Source organism: Salvelinus alpinus, chromosome 20, assembly GCF_045679555.1.
Source record: "Salvelinus alpinus chromosome 20, SLU_Salpinus.1, whole genome shotgun sequence".
Lineage (NCBI taxonomy): Eukaryota > Metazoa > Chordata > Actinopteri > Salmoniformes > Salmonidae > Salvelinus > Salvelinus alpinus.
Window position 1 is genome coordinate 35167623 of NC_092105.1, and position 20680 is coordinate 35188302.

At 42.0% G+C, this 20680-nt stretch overlaps 1 protein-coding gene across 2 annotated transcripts in view; it reads right to left on the reverse strand.

Moving 5' to 3' along the window:
- The window catches only part of LOC139546741 (receptor activity-modifying protein 1-like), a 67124-nt gene that overhangs the window by 38641 nt on the left and 7803 nt on the right, over positions 1 to 20680 (reverse strand). The window lies entirely within an intron of this gene.

Sequence of the window (20680 nt, forward strand, 5' to 3'; positions counted from 1 at the left end):
TCAATGAACAGCATTCTTACATAGGTATTCCTCTTGTCCAGATGGGATAGGGCAGTGTGCAGTGCGATAGCTGATAAGGAATAGCTGCACTGTTTGTATTCGATCATGTTTCCAGTCGCCTTGCCATGATTAAAAGCGGTGGTGTAACGATTGTCTATTTCGTCCTCCTCATCGGACGAGGAGAGGCGAGAAGGATCGGACCAATATGCAGAGTGGTAAGTGCTCATGATGATTTATTAAAACCGAACTGAACACTGAAATACAAAAACAATAAACGATGTGCAGAAAACCGAAACAGTACCGTGTGGTGAAAAAACACTAACACGGCAACAAACACCCACAAACCACACGTGAAACCCCGGCTGCCTAAGTATGATTCTCAATCAGGGACAACGATTGACAGCTGCCTCTGATTGAGAATCATACCAGGCCGAACACAAAAAACCCAACATAGAAAATCACACATAGACAACCCACCCAACTCACGCCCTGACCATACTAAATAAATACAAAACAAGGGAAAACAGGTGACAGGTGGATAGCACTTTGAGTTTTGCACGAATGCTGCCATCAATCCACGGTTTTTGGTTAGGTAAGGTTTTAATAGTAACAGTGGGTACGACATCTCCGATGCACTTTCCAATAAACTCGTTCATTCGTTTATCGTCCTGCTTTTGACACCGCTCCGTCTGCCTCTCCTGCGGCGACCGCGTTGTTTTGGGTCGGCCTCTGGGATAAGATCCCATGTCCAGGGTTGATGTCCGAACAAAGGATCCGCTTCGGGAAAGACGTATTCCTGGGCGTAATGTTGGTAAGTTGACATCGCTTTTATATCCAATAGTTTTTCCCGGCTGTATGTAATAACACTTGATAATTTCTGGGCTAACCATCTAAGAAATAATACATAAAAAAACAAATAACTGCATAGTTTCCTAAGGACCTGAAGCAAGGTGACCATCTCTGTCGGAGTTTTAAACGTCCACTGTGTTTGAATGGAGAGACACTGTCACACCAGACAAGTTCCATGTTTAGAGTGAGTTTAAATGTGTTTACAGTGTTAAACATTTAAACAGAATGTCAATTTAGAAAAAATCCAAACATTTACATGAATGGACACTTCACACAGTCACAAGTGTCCTACAGAATATACAACCACTATAACTGGTTCCCCTATGAACAAGCTATTACTCATTAGCAACCCAGCAGTCAGACCAACTCAGACCAAAATTACCCAGAGAGATGCCTTGCAGAGCACCATTATCTTGTATTTTTCTTCAAAACCTGTTGTTTATAGAACGGACTGGTTATCTGTTCAACTTCATGTATTCTGGACTGTCCAAATTCTTTATTTAGGCGTAAAAGAGATTCAAACTCATGACTGCATCACACAAACTGAGTATAGTATATGGTTCAGAATTCCATTGGTCTATTTCTACTCAATACGATATTGAGAAATAGTAAAGTGGTTTGTTCATTGGGTTGAGATTTGAGGGAAAAGCCTGTCGCTTCGAGTCAATAAGAACACAAGTATTTCCCTTCCATTCGCATCTTTATCTCAACCTTCACAGAAATTAATTGGTCCTTGTTTTACCCATTACATTCAGCAACAAGCCACCACAATTACTATGAAGGAAAAAGAGTTCTATGCATAATAAAATGTGCTCTGACTCATCAAGATACCATCACATTGGTTTTTGTCACCTTGACAAGCAATCATGCTCTGGGGGAAAGTAACAACCAAACAATTGGTGGAAGAACTGTCACCGGTGGAAGAACTGTCACCGGTGTGATATCCCCGTCGCCACCACCTCCTCACCCATCCTGTGTGTGCTGGAGCAAATAGAGTCTGCCAGACTCAGGTAGAGTAATATTGTTTACTTTGTGTAATATTGATCTACTCAGCTCAACATTACACAATGCATAAACATTAAAACATATTATGACATATCATTTAATTAGGAATACTCAGGGGGAAAAACAGTAGTCTGACTGACAGCATGATATGGCTACGGAAGCCCTGAAGCCCAAGGCAAAACAATCTTCTAAAATTCACTCTTGGATTTATCTTGTTTGAACGATGTTTGTATCTCATTCAAATTACTTAGTATCTCGTTTGAACGATTTAGTATCACGTTTAAAGACTTAGATGTTTTTAGTAATCGTTCAAATGAGATACTGGTACTGCTCAGCCACAAGCTTTTGGGCATGCTCTGCTTAGAATATTTAATTTCCATTATCACTATTCTTTTAATTAGGCCTATTCAGTTGTAATTATTATATCTAGATTATATTCTACTTTCTAACATTAGGATATGTCGTTTCTATTTTCAAGGACTTGTATTAACTGATATTTTAGGCAGGCAATACATAGGCTACTGTAAAATGTATTTTTGTCTTTCTTGGAGCACCATAATATAAATACATTTAAGCTAAAATATCAGAAATAAATCGGAAATAATAAAGGCCATATCAGCTTCTTTTCATAAATAAAAGTGATGAAAAGCTCAAACTGCATACGTGAAATGTTTGCGCACAGAAGCCCCAACAAGCTTCATATGTGCCTGGGAAATGTGCTCTACAAATTAAATATTATTATAAAGACAGAAAAATACACAAGTAAAAGCTTAGATAAATACAATACTATTCGTGGGAATATAGCCATAATAGGATAATTGAATTTGAAAAGCCAAACATTTTTAAATACATTGAGACCGCAGTGTGTGGATGCTATTTACAGTGGGGAGAACAAGTATTTGATACACTGCCGATTTTGCAGGTTTTCCTACTTACAAAGCATGTAGAGGTCTGTAATTTTTATCATAGGTACACTTCAACTATGAGAGACGGAATCTAAAACAAAAATCCAGAAAATCACATTGTATGATTTTTAAGTAATTAATTTGCATTTTATTGCATGACATAAGTATTTGATACATCAGAAAAGCAGAACTTAATATTTGGTACAGAAACCTTTGTTTGCAATTAGAGAGATCATACGTTTCCTGTAGTTCTTGACTAGGTTTGCACACACTGCAGCAGGGATTTTGGCCCACTCCTCCCTACAGATCTTCTCCAGATCCTTCAGGTTTCGGGGCTGTCGCTGGGCAATACGGACTTTCAGCTCCCTCCAAAGATTTTCTATTGGGTTCAGGTCTGGAGACTGGCTAGGCCACTCCAGGACCTTGAGATGCTTCTTACGGAGCCACTCCTTAGTTGCCATGGCTGTGTGCTTCGTGTCGTTGTCATGCTGGAAGACCCAGCCACGACCCATCTTCAATGCTCTTACTGAGGGAAGGAGGTTGTTGGCCAAGATCTCGCGATACATGGCCCCATCCATCCTCCCCTCAATACGGTGCAGTCGTCCTGTCCCCTTTGCAGAAAAGCATCCCCAAAGAATGATGTTTCCACCTCCATGCTTCACGGTTGGGATGGTGTTCTTGGGGTTGTACTCATACTTCTTCTTCCTCCAAACACGGCGAGTGGAGTTAGACCAAAAAGCTCTATTTTTGTCTCATCAGACCACATGACCTTCTCCCATTCCTCCTCTGGATCATCCAGATGGTCATTGGCAAACTTCAGACAGGCCTGGACATGCACTGGCTTAAGCAGGGGGACCTTGCGTGCGCTGCAGGATTTTAATCCATGACGGCGTAGTGTGTTACTAATGGTTTTCTTTGAGACTGTGGTCCCAGCTCTCTTCAGGTCATTGACCAGGTCCTGCCGTGTAGTTCTGGGCTGATCCCTCACCTTCCTCATGATCATTGATGCCCCACGAGGTGAAATCTCGCATGGAGCCCCAGACCGAGGGTGATTGACCGTCATCTTGAACTTCTTCCATTTTCTAATAATTGCGCCAACAGTTGTTTCCTTCTCACCAAGCTGCTTGCCTATTGTCCTGTAGCCCATCCCAGCCTTGTGCAGGTCTACAATTTTATCCCTGATGTCCTTACACAGCTCTCTGGTCTTGGCCATTGTGGAGAGGTTGGAATCTGTTTGATTGTGTGTGGACAGGTGTCTTTTATACAGGTAACGAGTTCAAACAGGTGCAGTTAATACAGGTAATGAGTGCAGAACAGGAGGGCTTCTTAAAGAAAAACTAACAGGTCTTGAGAGCCGGAATTCTTACTGGTTGGTAGGTGATCAAATACTTATGTCATGCAATAAAATGCAAATTAATTATTTAAAAATCATACAATGTGATTTTCTGGATTTTTGTTTTAGATTCAGTCTCTCACAGTTGAAGTGTACCTATGAAAAAAATTACAGACCTCTACATGCTTTGTAAGTAGGAAAACCTGCAAAATCGGCAGTGTATCAAATACTTGTTCTCCCCACTGTATCTTACATTTAAGTAGGGACTGGCAGTAGGACAGTGTCACAAGGCTACATAGTCATAGGCCTACACTTCACACCTGCTGGAGGGAATACACAGCTGTCCTTGACTGTAACTCTCGACCCGCTCCACTACAGCCCTGTCAATGTTAATGGAGGCCTGTTTGGACCTCCTTTTCCTGTAGTCCACGATCAGCTCTTTGGTCTTGCTCACATTGAGGGAGAGGTTGTTGTTCTGGCACCACACTACCAGGTCTCTGACCTCCTCCATATAGGCTGTCTCATCGTTGTCAGTGATCAGGCCTACCACTGTTGTGTCGTCGCCAAACTTAATGATGGTGTTGGAGTCATGCTTGGTGAACAGGGAGTACAGGAGGGCACTAAGCACGCACCCCTGAGGGGCCCCAGTGTTGAGGATCAGCGTGGCAGATGTGTTGTTACCTATCCACACCAGCTGGGAGTAGCCCTTCAGGAAGTCCAGTATCCAGTTGCAGAGGGAGGTATTTAGCCCCAGGGTCCTTAGCTTAGTGATGAGCTTTGTAGGCACTATGGTGTTGAACGCTGAGCTGTAGTCAATGAACAGCATTACATCTTTATAATGTGATGAGTAGTTTGGATAGTCATAATTTAGGCTAATAATATAACTCCATCACCGTTGACAAAAAAGACCATTCAACAGAGTCTGAATTACACCATGACATTTAGGGGTCTCCCCCCAAAATTATGGGCCTAATAATAAAGATGTCAATTAAATGGTCAAAATGAATGACCTTTTACTGTGCCATGAACACAACCAGTCATGATATTTTCATCTCATTGTCAAACAAATCACTTCAAAAAGTATGCTACCTGTGTATGCTACCTGTGTTCACTACCTGTGTTCACTCCAAAATAATTCCAGCATCCAAACTGCAAGTATACTCACGCCATTTGATGAATGGAAATAGACATGTTACAAAACACCAAGAAGTGTTCCTAATGACATTCAGCGATTGCCATTGATTAGGCCTACATTAACAAATTTACATTTTTGTAGCATGAAAAGTCGGGACACCTGAAATGGGGCTGTCCCGAGAAAAAATGGGATGGTCACCCTAACACACATGGTCAACTTTACTAGACTAGGCTACTAGACTACTATTACCATCAACTTCAAAGAGACCTACCCGTAGCCACTGATGTAGTGGTAAAAATAAATGGTGGGTAAACTCTGATTGCCATCACAGTAAAAAAACATAGCGCTCCCTATTCAATGCATTTTTCTGAAAAAGGTGGGTAAACTGTGTTTACTTGCGTTAACCCTCCACTAAGAAAACAGCACTGCCGGTAGCCTACTCTCTCAGCCGAGGCAATTTTACACACATGAATACATGCAGGACGGGTAGCCTACATTTCAGGTGTTCCGACATTCTAATATGAGTTGAATCAAAACATGTTTTACACCCTAGTTCATGAGTTGTCAAATATTTAATGAGTTAATGCTTGGAGTCTTCACAAATCGTGTGACATAAAACACTACCTTTCTTTCCTTACATTAATGACATTTATGACAGTGTTATTTGTAATTATTAAGCATTTAACAATTGAATTAAAACATTGAACTTAAACCTTGTACGAATCTTGGAGATCTCTGAAAATGCAATGTTAGTGTAACTATGCCTAGGTAACATTTAAGTATGTTTCGCCATGAAAACAGTTCTCATGGGCACACAAATCCTATGCCTTTGCCAAATCGAATGCTTCTAACCGGATACTAAAAACTCTTCTAATCGAAAGAGTCACCTTATAGGCCTACTGTCATTAATGTATAGCCTACTTGTTGGATGGATTGGATGCACATTGGTGTCTAGCTGTAGGCTAGTTGTCTAGTGATATTGTCGACTATTATCAGCTAATCCAGGAATTAAAATAAATAGATAGAAAATTAAAGCTAAATAAATGGTCTACTATTTCTTCCAACAGATGGCACGGCGAACACAAGTACCCACGCACACCTGAAAAGCAATACAATCAGCGTTCTAAACAGCTAACTGACAAAAGAAAGCAATGATAAATCAACGGATACATTTAATGCATTGGAAAAAATGCAAATTTTATCAAGGACGCATGGCAAACAAATGGCTAAAATTAGGAATTTTCCATTCCATTTTAAGGCCCACTATTGTTTTCACTATATATTCTACCTCTTGGTGATGTCATTCGAAAACACAATATCAGCTTTCACTGCTATGCGGACAACACATGGCTGTACATTTCGATGAAACATGGTGAAGCTCCAAAATTGCCTACCCTGGAAGCCTGTGTTTCAGACATAAGGAAGTGGAAGGAGACAAATGTTTTACTTTTAAAACTCGAACAAAACAGAGATGCTAGTTCTAGGTCCCAAGAAACAAAGAGATCTGCTGTTGGATCTGACAATTCATCTTGATGGTTGTACAGTCGTCTCAAATAAAACTGTGAAGGACCTCTGCGTCTCTGGACCCTGAACTCTCTTTTGACGAACATATCAAGAATATTTCAAGGACAGCTTTTTTCCATCTTCGTAACATTGCAAAAATCAGAAACTTTTTGTCCAAAAATGATGCAGAAAAGCTCATCCATGTCACTTTTAGATTAGACTACTGAAATATTCTACTCTAAAGCTATGTGGATAAAGCACTAAATAAACTTAAGTTAGTGCTAAACATAGCTGCGAACCCTGACTAGAACCAAAAAATGTGATCATATTACTCTAGTGCTAGCCTCTCTACATTGGCTTCCTGTTAAGGCTAGGGCTGATTTCAAGGTTTAACTACTGTCATGACGTTGGCCTGTGGGTAAGGTTTATGACCCCCCCTTCCCCCCCCATAAATACCTTTCTCCCTTCCCTCTCTCTTGACTCTACAGAGGGACTCTTGAATAGCCTTTGTTAAACATAGAGAGTCTGGGAACATCAAACAAGTGGAGGGAAAGGAACCATATTTCGGTAATAGAACCAGTTGAAAATATGCGTTGGTACTTAATGAATATGATGTCAGTTCGGTTGTCATCTGAGACATTATGACTGATGACAGTACGACCTAAACTGTATCTGGGAAAGTCTACACATTATAGTTATCAGATTGACATGGAATTGTTGTGCAACTCAAATGTTTAAATATAAAATGATTTGTGAAAAGAAATGTAATTTTAGCTTCCAAATGTGAGATTTGGGTTTTCATAAGGTTAGGGCTCTGCTCAATCAGTGGCCCGCCCTTGTGAAGAGACATGGGTTATAAACTATGAAACACGCCCTTCTCCCTCCACTATATAAGCCCTTGACGAAAATGGAACCTCCTTTCCGGGTACATTAGGATGACGGTCCGATGTCAGAAGGATTCAGATAATAACTACAGAACGAAGCCAACCTCAGCGTGAGCTTTGGTTGCGAATGGTATAAACTATGAACTCTTATTCGCTACAGAAGTGATACCTCCTAGCCGTTGAGTTAGCAGCGGCCGCTGTAAACGTGGGCTAGGAAAGGACGGACAGAGTATCCCGTCTACCACACAACGACAACACTACAACGTTTCCCGTTCACCACCAGAGACACTCTTCAAAGGACAAAGGACTCTGTTGGGCAACACGGCCTTCCATCTACCACCAACCTATTGAAGCGCAGCTCAGAGTAAATATTTATTGCATTTTCTTTTTCCAAATGGGCGGTAATTTAGAATGAATAAGATTCTGTATTTACAATAGAGTAGCTGCCCTACGGCCCGATAGAGACATCGCTTCTCCCTTTGTTCTTCAGTCTTCCCGCTCTTTCACTCAAACCCAACCCCCTTTTCTTTGTGTAACCAGCTGTCATATCTGTTCCGTACGCTAGGGACTTTTTCCTTTATGACATCATTTGTAATCAAGGTATGATTCATTCTGTGTATATGTAATTCTGTGTGATTATTTAGGCATTTAGTAAATAAATAATTAAACCCAATTTTGTATTGCTGATTCAACTTGTTAGCCATCGTTCGTGAAGATAACCAAGAATTTACAACTTTCAGATGAGACTGAAATAAGGTGACGATTAATATTGACTGCTACTGATGTAAAATATTACTAGGTCTTTAAGAGTTTATTCAGAAGATAACTGCTCTATAAATATTATTTCGTGGTGCCCCGACTTTCTAGTTAATTACATTTACATGATTAGCTCAATCGGGTAATATTAATTACAGAGAAAGGATTTTATAGAATAGCATGTCATATCACAATCCGGCATAGCCAAAGACACAACACTGCTAACCTACAAAGCATTACATGGGCTTGCTCCTACCTATCTCTCCGATTTGGTCCTGCCGTACATACCTACACGTACTCTACTGTCACAACACTTTTAGTCTTTACTGAAGACTCATCTCTCCAGTAGGTGCTATGATTGAGTGTAGTCTGGCCCAGGGGTGTGAAGGTGAATGGCAAGGCACTGGAGCAACGAACTGCCCTTGCTGTCTCTGCCTGGCCGTGCTACCTTGTCTCTCCACTGGGATTCTCTGCCTCTGACCCTATTACGGGGGCTGAGTCACTGGCTTACTAGTGCTCTTCCGTGCCATCACTTGAAGGGGTGCGTCACTTGAGTGGGTTGAGTCACTGACGTGATCTTCCTGTCTGGTTTTGCACCCTCTCGGGCTCGTGCGGTGGAGGTGATCTTCCTGGACTATTCTCAGCCTTGTCTCAGGGTAGTAAGTTGGTGGTGTGTTGATATCCCTCTAGTGGTGTGGGGGCTGTGCTTTGGAAAAGTGGGTGGTTTTATATCCTGCCTGGTTGGCCCTGTCCGGAGGTATCATCGGACGGAGCCACAGTGTCCCCCTACCCACCCCTGTCTCAGTCTCCAGTATCTATGCTGCAATAGTCTATGTGCCAGGGCTAGGGTCAGTTTGTTATATCTGGTGTAATTCTCCTCTCTTATCTGGTGTCCTGTGTGAATTTAAGTATGCTTAATTCTCCTTCTAATTCTCTCTCCCCATCGCTCCCTCCCGGAGGACCTGAGCCATAGGATCATGCCTCAGGACTAGCTGGCCTCAGGACTCCTGGCTGTCCCCAGTCCACCTGGTCGTTCTGCTGCTCCAGTTTCAACTGTTCTACCTGCGGCTAGGGAACCCTGACCTGTTCACTGGACGTGCTACCTTGTCCCAGACCTGCTGTTTTTGACTCTCTCTCTCTACCGCACCTGCTGTCTCGACCTCTGAATCCTCATTTTACTCCTGTTGCACCCTCTACAACCACTGTGATTATTATTTGACCCTGCTGGTCATCTATAAACGTTTGAACATCTTGAAGAACAATCTGGCCTTAAATGGGCATCTGCTCTTATAATCTCCACCCCGCACAACCAGAAGAGGACTGGCCACCCCTCAGAGCCTGGCCATTCCTGTGCCTGTCTCCAATTTACACGTGACACCAAATCATTCAAAATAGACTACTAAAGCATGATCTTATTTTTATATAGACAGGATTAGGCTATATAATTTTGGCAAATATTTAAATTTACCTTAGCCTTGCGGACACGCCGCCTGTGTAGTTAGGGAACGTGATATCATAAGGGAATTGCTTAGTCCGCACTTACCGGTAGGACTAGTTATCTCACATGCGCTTGCAGAAAAGTAGCCTATGTGAGCTCTAACAGTAGCCTAAATGTACAGTTAAAGTATCAATCACCAATAAATGAATGAACTTCAGAGATAATAGGCTGATTTATGCTGTGAACAACATGCTTTTATTAGCCTATCAGAATCGCCTACAAAGAGGTTTGTGATAGGCCTTCAATTAAAAGGTTAAACTTTTTATAGCCTACAGTTCACATTAACAGGAAAAAATCAATTTAAGATGACAAAATGAAGAGTCAACTTTCCTGATGACACTTTGTTTAATCATTGAAGTGTTGGCTAATGGTTTACTGAAATGTAAGGAAGCTATCTGATTTTCAATAACGCTGATGAGCAATGCCTAATTTGATAAAGGTGAACCGTGCGTAATGGATGGATTTGGCAGACGGGTTGTAAAATAAATCCTCCCATTGCCATGATCAACTTGCTGTACATGCAGTTTTATAGCCTCATGCAGTAGTAGCAGTTATAATAAATAATATTTGTATTTATTTATCTAGGCAAGTCAGTTAAAAACAATTTCTTATTTACAATGACGGTCTACCCCGCTCAAACCCTAACCCGGAAGACACTGGGCCAATTGTGAACCGCCCTATGGCACTCCCAATCACAGCCAGTTGTGATACAGCCTGGAATTGAACCAGGTTCTGTAGTGACGCCCCTAGCACTGAGATGCAGTGCCTTAGACCGCTGCGCCACTCGGGAGCCCTATTAAATTATTACTACATTACTATTCTGAGCAGGCTGACACGGGTCGATTTGGCTATTTCAAATACTTCAAGCTATAGTCAAAAGTCACCTACAGGACAGAAGATTCTGAGGAGCGCACAGATTATTTGGACAATGTTGTGTGGAGTTATGAGCAGGAAGAAGTTTAAGTAATGTCTAATTGTGTCTTTGGTAAACAAGTGTCACAATATGCAGGGACATATTTATCAATCAGGGCATTTGAATCCGAGCAGAGATCTTCATGCCTTCTGCCTAATCTGATATCGCAAATTACCGGCGTAGAGCTGTTTATATACACCAATAATCTGTGTTTTTTTTTGGTGATATCGCCATTGTGCATGCCCTTGATGACAGTCTGTTTGATTACAGCCAAAAGCTGTTTGTGGGGTTTGTAGTGAGTCTCTTATAGAACTTCAGAGTACTTCAGTATTATAGACAGCGTAGTAATGTACAGTAACAGCGCCTCCCTTGTCCGCTGGGGGGATGACTACAGATGTGTCATTTGGGAGATTTAAGGGCTTGTTTCTCAGAGCGGGTAATGTTATTCCTGACATTTTCTATTGCCTTTAACTTGGATATGTCTATGCACTAGTCTGTGTAGTACTATACGTATCCACAACTGAGTCAATAAGTGCAGGTGTAATGAACGTAGATGGAACCCTAAACACACTGTGTGTACAGAGGGGTTGCAATCTCTAAAAAAACAGTTCCAGATGCAACGTGCATATGAATTAGTAGTCGAAGCGCTTTGCAGTTTGTGCGTCCTGAAATTCAGGCTGATTTGCTCCTATATGGATTTTTTGGTATATATTTTCTGTAAATGGTTCACTAAGGTTTATTGCACCGTACTGACAGTCTACTTGTTTTCTTTCTCCAATCCCCCCCCAAAATAGCACAATACACATTTAAAAATCTGCTCAATTAGCACTGATCCTCGATCCACACTCGCCCACTTACATGCTCTGGTATTCAAAAGCAGCCCTGCTTTAGGCTATCATGAACTGTCAATCATATCAATGGATGGAATCAGTGAATTAATGGTTGCTTGGTCTGACAAGCTGCATAACAAATTAGGCCATATTAGACACAATAACAATTATCTTGTTTAAACGACATAGCATCTCGTTAAAACAACTTAGTATTTCGCTTGAACGACATAGTTAAAAACTATTCAAACTCGATACTAAGTCATTTGAATGAGACACTGTCTTTCAAATGAGGTAATTCCAAGAGTCAAATGGCAAACATATGACTGCTTGAGAGCTTCCATTTATATGCGAGAAAATACATTCTAATCCGTTTTAATTGGTTTGACATTTTATAGGCCTGCCGTTATGAAGAGGTCATAAAAACTGCACAATGACAAAGTTAATGACCCCATTAACGCCTCTCTCTCTCTCTCTCTCTCTCTCTCTCTCTCTCTCTCTCACACAGCACAAATTAGATCTCTTTGATGTCTACCCTGTGTTATGGTAATTTCCGTGGCACTGATCTGTCACCTCTCTGTGCATTGCTGATGATAGATCACTGACATCCATTACACCTTCTACATCCCCATTAGGCCTGCAGCAGCAAGCAGTTAAACAGACTGCCTGCCCCTCTCTCTCTCTCTCTCTCTCTCTCTCTCTCTCACCATTCTAATTGTGCACAATTTGTTGGGGGATGGACAATGGACACACAACTACCTATGCATGCAACCCACCCACAGCCTCTACAAAGCTTCTGTGTCCATTTCAGAGAAGTGAGCAGGTAGCCTATATAATAATGTTGTGACTACTGCAACATTTTACTATGACACTTGGAAGTGATTAAATTCATAACTCAGCATCAGGCAAATGTAATTGTTTCAACACGACAGTGGCAGACGTTTGACTGAACAAAAGCCTGCAGCCACTCTCTTTCTGCTGTACACAATAGATTAAGATTCAGAGTAAAAAAATAAAAGAGCTGTCAGTCTGAGATTTGTTTTCTTGGCTGCATCATGCTACATTGCATGATGAGTACAGAGAGACAGACTGAGAAATGGGGTTGTTCCCACCACTGGATGAGACACCTCACGACTCAAACACACAACAGAGAGAGACACAGAGGAGAAGGAGAGGTGGATGACGGTGGAAGAATACAATTACACAATGTTCCCGGTCCCTAGCTGCCAGGAGCCCTGTCTGTGCTCCTTTTTAAAGATGTCTTTATTTGATACGAGCTGTCAACAGAAAATTTGCAACATTCACACAGACACATATATTCATAAGCTTTGGAGTCCTGCGAGAAATTAGGCTTTCATTTTCAGTACATTTTTATGGTCCTTACATGAATACACCTACAAATTAATTAAGGTGACACTACGATTTGCTCACACAAGGCACTTTTGAGGGGTGGGTGCCAGATCAATTCAAGGTAGAGTGACTCACAAAGCTTTGTTGAAAATTCTGCTTGCTGTGCGTGGTGGACAGACCACTGAATTACCCTGACTGACAAAACATTTGTGTTCATGTTTCCTGCCTAGTACAACCCAGGGAGAAATAAATACACCTGTATTATTCCCATGTCCAGGTGTCTGGTTTAACACTTGGGGGCAATAGACTAGAGCAGTGTTTCCCAACGCCGGTCCTCGAATACCCCCAACAGTACACATATTTGTTGTAGCCCCGGACAAAAACACCTGATTCAACTTGTCAAGGGCTTGATGATTAGTTGACAAGTTGAATCAGGTGTGCTTGTCCGGGGCCACAACAAAAATATGTACTGTTGGGAGTACTCGGGGAATGGAGTTTGGAAACACTAGATCAGATATCTCGCTCTGGGCTTTGAGCAGGATCTCTTTTCTCACCCCGGCACAGTTACCGGAGAAGAGAGTAGACAGAGGTGCAGAGAAGAGATAAGGCTATGCTAGGCTACACAAAGTAAGTCAGGCTACAGCTCAATCACACCAGGGTGGAGTACACTTACTTGAGACACTACAGACTATAACATGGGGAGTAGCAGTAGCCAGAGGTGCAGTGATAAGATAAGGATGGTGTGCATCCAAAATGGCACCCTATTGCCTACATTGTGGGGCCCTGGGAAAAATATGTGACCTGTATAGGGAATAGGGTTCCATTTCAGATGCAGCCCAGGCTACACATTGGACCTTCCAAGGACAAGCAGCTTTACAGCACAATGAGCAGCATAATGTCTAATGGATTTGGTCCATTGGCCACCCTGACAACCCTCACGAATGATCCTCTCTTAGCACAGTGCTAAGAAGCAGCGTTGGGCACATCCAGCTCCACACAAACACAAGCACGCATGCAAGCAGCTCACTGATCCAGAGAGAGAGAGAGAGAGAGAGAGAGAGAGAAACTCTGTGATAAACAGAGATACACTACATAGCCAAAAGTTTATAGACACCTGCTCATCGAACATCTCATTACAAAATGATGGGCATAAATATGGAGTTGGTACCCCCCTTTGCAGCCTCCACTCTTCTGGGAGATCTTTTCACTAGATGTTGGAACATTGCTGTGGGGACTTGCTTCCATTCAGCCACAAGCATTAGTGAGGTCAGGCACTGATATTGGGCGATTAGGCCTGGCTCGCAGTCGGCGTTCCAATTCATCCCAAAGGTGTTCGATGGGGTTGAGGTCAGGGCTCTGCTCAGGCCAGTTAAGCTCTTCCACATCGATCTCGACAAACCATTTCTGCATGGACCTCGCTTTGTGCATGGGGGCATTGTCATGCTGAAACAGGAAATGGCCTTCCCCAAACCGTTGCCACAGAAGCACAGAATCGTCTAGAATGTCATTGTGTGCTGTATCATTAAGATTTCCCTTCAGTGGAACTAAGGGGCATAGACCGAACCATGAAAAACAGCCCCAGACCATTATTCCTCCTCCACTAAACTTCACAGTTGGCACTATGCATTTGGGCAGGTAGCGTTCTCCTGGAATCTGCCAAACCCAGATTCGAACATCGGACTGCCAGATGGTGAAGCGTGATTCATCACTCCAGAGAATGCGTTTCCACTGCTCCAGAGTCCAATGGCGGCGAGCTTTACACCACTCCAGCCGACGCTTGGCATTGCGCATGGTGATTTTAGGCATGTGTGCGGCTGCTCGAGCATGTAAACCCATTTCATGAAGGCCGACGAACAGTTCATGTGCTGATGTTGCTGCCAGAGGCAGTTTGGAACTCGGTAGTGAGTGTTGAAACAGATGACAGACGATTTTTACTCACTACACACTTCAGCAATTGGCGGTGCCGTTTTGTGAGCTTGTGTGTCCTACCACTTCATGGCTGAGCTGTTGTTGCTCCTAGATGTTTCCACTTCACAATAACAGCACTTACAGTTGATTGGGGCAGCTCTAGCAGGTACAGAAATTTGACTGACTTGTTGGAAAGGTGGCATCCTATGACTGTGCCACTTTGAAAGTCACTGAGCTCTTCAGTAAGGCCATTCTACTTCCAATGTTTGTCTATGGAGATTGGATGGCTGCGTGCTCGATTTTATACACCTGTCAGAAATGGGTGTGGCTGAAAAATCAGAATCCACTAATTTGAATGGGTGTCCACATACTTTTGGTATATATATATATATATATATATATATATATCAGTACCAGTCAAAAGTTTGGACACACCTACTCATTCAAGGGTTTTTCTTTATTTTTACTATTTTCTACATTGTAGAATAATAGTGAAGACATCAAAACTATGAAATAGCACATGTGGAATCATGTAGTAACCAAAAAAAGTGCTACGCAAATTAAAATATATTTTATATTTGAGATTCTTCAAAGTAACAACCCTTTGCCATGATGACAGCTTTGCACACTCTTTGCATTCTCTCAACCAGCATCATAAGGTAGTCACCCGGAATGCATTTCAATTAACAGGTGTGCCTTGTTAAAAGCTAATTTGTGGAATTTCTTTCCTTCTTAATGCATTTGAGCCAATCAGTTGTGTTGTGACAAGGTAGGGGTGGTATGCAGAAGACATCCCTATTTGGCCTAATATTTGACAAAGTCCATATTATGGCAAGAACAGCTCAAATAAGCAAGGAGAAATGACAGTCCATCATTATTTTAAAACATGAAGGTCAGAAAATTTAGAGAACTTTGAAAGATTCTTCAAGTGCAGTCACAAAAACCATCAAGCCCTATGATGAAACTGGCTCTCATGAGGACCGCCACAAGAAAGGAAGACCCATAGTTACCTCTGGTGCAGATGATAAGGTCATTAGAGTTACCAGCCTCAGAAATTGCAGCACAAATAAATGCTTCACAGAGGTCAAGTAACAGACACATCTCAACATCAACTGTTCAGAGGAGACTGTGCGAATCAGGCCTTCGTGGTCGAATTGCTGCAAAGAAACCACTACTAAAGGACTCCAATAATAAGAAGAGACTTGCGTGGGCCAAGAAACATGAGCAATGGACATTAGACCTGTGGAAATCTGTCTTTTGGTCTGATGAGTCCAAATGTGAGATTTTTGGTTCCAACCACCGTGTCTTTGTGAGACGCAGAGTAGGTGAACGGATGATCTCCGCATGTGTGGTTCCCACTGTGAAGCATGGAGGAGGAGGTGTGATGATGTGGGGATGCTTTGCTGGTGACACCGTCATTGATTTATTTAGAATTCAAGGCACACTTAACCAGCATGGCTCCCACAGCATTCTGCAGCGATATACCATTCCATCTGGTTTGTGCTTAGTGGGAAGCTGTTTGAGAGAATGCCAAGTGTGCAAAGCTGTCATAAAGGCAAAGGGTGGTTACTTTGAAGAATCTAAATAGATTTTTTGAACACTTCTTTGGTTACTACATGATTCCATATGTGTTATTTCATAGTTTTGATGTCTTCACTATTATTCTACAATGTAGAAAATAGTCAAACAAAGAAAAAACGTTGAATGAGTAGGTGTCCAAACTTTTGAGAGAGAGAAATCCTGCCTCTCCTTGTTTTCTGTCCTGAATAAATGAACACTGTGCTGCAGCAGCGCTGGGCCGACAGGAGAATGAGTGAGCCCAGATCTGCATAATGAATAATAAGCTAATGCAGGGAGCTGCCAGCCCACTGAACGATGCTCTGCTGTGTACCAAATGGCACCCTATTACCTATAGTGCACTACTTTTGAACAGGGCCCATAGGGGGATAAAATATTCACCATCCGCTAAGCTTACACCTGTCCCTTAAAGCAGCTAAACGATAGTCACAGCCCCATCCTGAATCGTTCAGGAGTTCCAATGAGACTTCAGGGAACAGGTTTTCATTGCTACCTGTCGTACTCAGCCATTGAAACAGGTGCCACTGTTTTTTGCGTGTTGCACTCATTCATTGTGGTATTTTACCGACATAAACTACAGTTCACTCAAATGTTAACTCAGTGAGAATTTACAAAGACAGTCAACCTTCATGTGCCAAGGTACTCAACTTTATATCAATTATAACAGTACAGGAAAAAAACTGACTTGAGCAATCAGGTAAAAGCAGAACAAAGCCACAAATTGACAGTTGTGTCTGTGTGTGTGCATACTTTGGTGTGCACTCTCTTAATACGCAGCATGCAGATCACTTGGATCAGAGAGCAAGCGGTACCCAATGAGTCGGCCAGCTAAGTGCTTGAAGCAGTACTGCTATATGCACACACAGGGGGCTTCAGAGAGAGTTGAAGCATGGCTTCAACGGGAAACAGCCAAGCAGCCAGGCTCCACAACTACACTTCATTACCGTTAAGGCCCAGATATGTGGCTGGCTGCTCACTGAATGACTGGACTCTGAAAGTATTGTCCTAACTCTCTCTCCTAAACAGCTGTGATCAGTAGTTCAACTGTGAAGAGATAAAGCTTGTGTCCCTATTCCCTATGTAGTGCACTGGTCAAAAGTAGTGCACTATAATTGGAATAGGGAGTCATTTAGCCTGCAGAAATGCTGTATCTAAATACGGAGGTGGTGATGGAAGAGAGGAGTCTCTTTTCGTTACTTCTCTACCTGGGGGATTTTGGGTCACTAATGAGAAGCCATTGGCTGTCTGTCTGCAGCTAACAGTGCTGCTGTGCTTTTTGTTATATAAGGTCAAATGTGATTTATAAGACAGGCATTAAAGCCAATGGACTGTAAAATCACCTTTGCTGCTCACTGAGTGAGTGAAATAAATAATGCTGCTGTTATTGTGGGGCCCCACAATCTTAAAATATGGACTTATCGATATGGAAGACTAACCATACAAAGAGTTGTAGATATTGTCATTTTTAAAGAGAAAGGCAGGTATTTATCATGTTACACTTGAGCTCAACTACATAAAAGGCATAGTTTTGTTTCTGATCCCTCCGCACATACTTTAGCTTACGCCAGATGAATCCCATCAGTCCAATGACAAGTGGGTGGACCGGTCTCACGAGTCCAACTGGATATGAGAACAAAGCAAAGCTGCCAACTGTAAAGTTATAAACAAGCGAAACATCAATCTCCACTTGTTCATCCTGCCTACCTCGGTCCCGCCTCCACCATTTCTCATTATTGTCTCCCGTTAAGAGGAATTCTCTTTGTCAAACAGGGAGATTTATTCAGATTCTTGCACGTCATCTGATTCCTTCTCCCAGGAATAATGATGTATGCCTTGTTGGAGTGGGGCGAAGTGTGTCCAAAACAAATGTAAAGAACCCCACACTAGTGAATACAGAAGACCGACTTAAACTGTATGTCTGTGTGTGTTAGGTAGAGGGCCAGAGAGAGTAGCGGGGAGCCCACTTGCTTCTCCTGTGAGGGTAATAAATCTAAGACACTCAGTGGTGACTGCCACACAAAGCCAGCTCTGAAAGGGAGGAGAGGAACACTTGACATTTCTCTCCCTGCTGTCATCATCCCCATGGCGTCATGGTTTTATTCCCTACCAGCGGTAGACGCTCTGTCTCCTAAGCTACTTAGCTTCACCTCCTTCTCCTCCCTCTTCCTCCTCTAAATTTTCCACTCCAAGTCAATACCGCAACCTTGTCAGCATCTCTGATTGAACGCTTGATAAACTCAGTGATGTCACGTAATGATGAAAAACAGGATTCAAAAGGTCTGAGTTCCAATGGAACAGAACTGAGAAATAACAGAAGACACGGCTTTGCAACATGCCAACATGCATATAAACCTAGTTCAATTTGAGATTTTAGTCCTTGCCAGAGCATAACCTCAAATGGGAAAGAAATGCTGGTGTGCTTCATGGGGAGAAAGCAGCACAATCTGGGTTTACAGATGCATTAAACTGTTTCTTATTTGAAGTGTTTGCGTCACCCAAGAATGCTAGTTCTAATCCAGCAACGGCCCACACAGTCACTCATTATTCAGGAGCAGAAGCCCTTTTGTTATTTCTACATTTTTAATTACAACCACACTGTAGCTAAAATATAAGCATGGATCAAACTGAGTTTAGGAGAGATAACACAAACAATAAAACACATACTGCTAACTTCCCTTTTTAAAGGAGAGTGGAATTCCACCCTCAGGTCATTTTTTAAGCTTTATTTAGACAACAGGGGAATGATAGAGACCGAGACAGGCCATTGAAATACTCTGAGCACGTTTTTAATATGATTTCCTTGAGATGTTCAGCCAGGGCTCTGAGTACAGTAGTGTGTACACAGCATTTAGCACAAAATGTCATGTGTATTGATTGAGGTTCTGTAATGAACAAAACACTAGGGAGGAATGTTTTGGCATGATACTTCCCATTTCTACACACTCAGTCCTGAGAGTTTAAGTGAGACTCGTAGTATGTGGACACAGCACTTAACACAAAAGGTCATGGGTATTGATTGAGGTTCTATAAATGAACAAAACACAAGGGAAGAATGTTTTGGCATGATACTTCCCATTTCTACACACTCAGTTTTGAGAGTTTAAATGAGACTTGTGAGACAGGCCTCATTTAAAGGTAGGAGCTGTGGTACGGGTCATATCACACAGTGGCCTACTGCAGTTATGACTGTCACACACAACTAAACATTACGGACCATTACAGTACCATATGAGGCATACACAGTTGTCCAACTTTTTTTTGCTTTGGGGGAGGGTTGTGTGTGTTTTTTTTAATGGGGCACAGGGGAGAGTAGCGCGTTTTTCCCCCTGGTTTACATTCACTCTTTCGTAGGTTGTACTACATAATTTCTTCCATCCTAGACACATTTTCTCATCTGCTTGCATGCACCTCCCCTATATCAAAGTGTTTTGGTACTTCCCATACGCACAACACTTTTCCGTGTGCTAACTTTTACTATATCACAGGTGAATATAGTCTATCCTGCCCTCCGTCCACCATTTATAGTGACAATAGTGGTAGGTGGATCATTTGTCCATATCTGCAATATACTAACTAGCAATCATACCACACATAAAAGCTTTCAAAGCTGCATCAATTTTCAATATGAATCCACAAGAACGTTGCTCATGAAAGAACAGTGAAGACATGAGACAAAAAGCTTCCCTATTGATCTTGTTTAGGGACAATACAATTATCCTACCTAGACTAGAACACCGCAATGCAATAAATAATTATATTATTGTTTTCAAGTGAGTACAAAATTATACTCCAGGCTGCAGTGAAAATGTCATTTGAATAACGGCGCAAAAGGCCTGTGATTTGAATGTTTAATTCCACTTGGATTAGTTGTGGGTCTACTCTCGACAGTTTATAAGGTCTATAAAAAAAAGTAACAGAAATCATAAGGAATAAGGTTTTAAAGTGTCTGACCTATATCTAGGCGCTATAAGAAAGCTCAGGAAATATTTTGGTTTTTGGACTCATATTTAACCCCTTTTTTTGTTGGCACAGAACCACCTCCATACTTCCATTCATTTGTATGGGTTACCTTCAGACAAGTCTTTGTGAGAGTCATAGAGCAAAACGTAAAACAGCATCGTTTTCGTGAGAGGCTCGTCTTTCCATAGTGAGGTCATATTAGTTAGTAGAACACGCTACAGATTTCGTGAGAAGACCGATTTTCAGGATGTCTCCTGGGTTGCGGTCCAAACACTT